Source organism: Octopus bimaculoides, chromosome 26, assembly GCF_001194135.2.
Source record: "Octopus bimaculoides isolate UCB-OBI-ISO-001 chromosome 26, ASM119413v2, whole genome shotgun sequence".
NCBI lineage: Eukaryota > Metazoa > Mollusca > Cephalopoda > Octopoda > Octopodidae > Octopus > Octopus bimaculoides.
Window position 1 is genome coordinate 21,870,348 of NC_069006.1, and position 2,319 is coordinate 21,872,666.

A 2,319-nucleotide genomic window follows, 5' to 3' on the forward strand; every position below is an offset into this window, starting at 1 on the left:
ATATATATATATATATATATATATATATCTTAGTATATTACTTATGGGCTTTATAACATTTTTATTCAGTGTACCATGCATGTGTGTATATATATATATATATATATATATATATATATATCAGTCATGTACTGGGTGCACTTTATCATAGAATTAACACTGCAGAGTCTGCCATGTCATTGGTAAGACTAAAGGATTTTTTGAAACCTATGATGTTTTCACTCATTCACCAGAACCAATGAGATTGCCATACACACACATATATCAAACCCCACCCCATAATGTGTGTCTAAAAAATAAATGGGAAAGCACTTACACACAATATGGAATCTTTCCCCCAAAATGTTCATATCAGTCTAATTTTTTTAAAGAATTATTTTATATAATTAATAATTTCTGTTTTAAGAAAATCTTTCTTCATATATATACATATATATCAATTAATGGAGGACAAAAGAACAGGAATCACATAATCAACTCCATTAGCTTACAGCTGTTTCTCTTTTAAAAAGATGTGCACTCAGAGCGAATGCTTGTGCCACATCCTGTAGCTTCTTTGGAGCCCCTTAAAATGACTCTGAGGAAACAGCTGTAAGCTAATGAAGATGATTATATAACTCCTGTTCTTTTGTCATTCTATACTCTCCTGATGCTTTGCTATAATGCATAAGTATACTGAATACTACTAGCTGGTTATTAGTAACATTGTGTCTAAGCAAAATCAAGTCATCTTCATCATCATTTAAATGTCTGTTTTCCATGCTGGCATGGGTTAGACAGTTTGACAGGATCGAGTGGGCTGTTGGGCTGTGTTGAGCTCCAATGACAGCTTTGACATAATTTCTATAGGTGGATGCCCTTCCTAACACCAACCACTTTACAGAGTGTACTGGGTGCTTTTTACATGGCATCAGCACTGGTGAGGTTGCCGAGTAACTTGTAAGACAAGAAAGCAAAAGTAAAAAGCTCCCTCAACTAACTCTGTATGCCACGAAAGTATTTGAGAGGGGACCATGGCAAAGAAAGTAAGGGCAACTGCATCAGCAAAAATTTTAGTAGAGTTCATATATATATATATATATTAGGTACAATATATGGATTTATCTAATCTGGTGAAAATCACAAAAAAGCTCTTTTAGAGAACCAGGTTACAAACCATGCTGTTGGCTGTGAATCAATTGTCATCTTACAGATATTGATTGGTGAAATAAATATATTCATCTCATACCTCTTGACTCTGTATATTCTATACATAAATATATATATATATATATATATCATCATCATCGTTTAACATCTACCTTCCATGCAGGCATGGGTCGGATAGTTTGACAGGAGCTGGCCAGGTAGAAGACTACCCCAGGCTATTGTGTCCATTTTGGAATGGCTTTTACAGCTGGATGCCCTTCCTAACACCAACCACCCTGCAGAGTTGACTCAGTGCTTTCTACATGACACCAGCACAGGCGAGGTCTATCTTGGCATGGTTTTTACAGTTAGATGCCCTTCCAAATGCCAACCACTTTACAGTGTGAACTGGATGCTTTTTACACACACACACACACACACACATGCATGCATGAATGGTTTCCACACAGATTCCATGTACACTGTTCACATAAGTTGGACCGGTGTCATCATCTTCATTGTTGCTTTCACCACATTTTGGCTGTGTACGCTTCAGCCCTCTTCATCTCAGAAATATAGAATTGTATTACCAAATTCCGTTCATAAAGTATTGTTTATTCAAATTTATAGTAAAAAATAACTGGCTATGGTCCCCCACTGAGGGATCACATGTGGAACCACATGAAGCAATCTTGAAAATGACATGGTTGGCAGGAAGGGAAATTATCTGTTCACCTGTAAAATATAGAAACCGCCCCCGCCCACACACACACTTTCTCAAAAGCTCCATGTAAAGAAAACATGCACAAATACGCATACACAGATACGTGTGTGAGCACACACATACAAAAGTAGAAACACACACACACATATGTACACTCATTTACACATATGTACGCAGAGTTATCTGAGCATATCTTAGGAGACTGATGAATGAACAAAGTCACACTGTTGAACACACACCACACATGCACACACGGATTTAGAGTACCTGAACATATCTTAAGACACTAATGAATGAAGAAAACTATGGGAATATATATACATGTGCATGTGTATACATATGAAAATATATATATATATATATATATAAATGTGTGTATATCTCTCTCTCTCTCTCTCTCTCTCTCTCTCTCTCTCTCTCTCTCTATATATATATATATATATATATATATATATATATATATATAT

The 2,319-nt window shown here is 35.7% G+C and overlaps 1 protein-coding gene and 1 long non-coding RNA gene across 3 annotated transcripts in view; one reads left to right on the top strand and one right to left on the bottom strand.

The window, feature by feature from the left end:
- LOC128250913 (uncharacterized) overlaps positions 1–2,319 on the top strand; it is a 154,408-nt gene that overhangs the window by 44,255 nt on the left and 107,834 nt on the right. The window lies entirely within an intron of this gene.
- Positions 1–2,319, bottom strand: part of LOC128250912 (forkhead box protein J3-like) — a 70,513-nt gene that overhangs the window by 29,471 nt on the left and 38,723 nt on the right. The window lies entirely within an intron of this gene.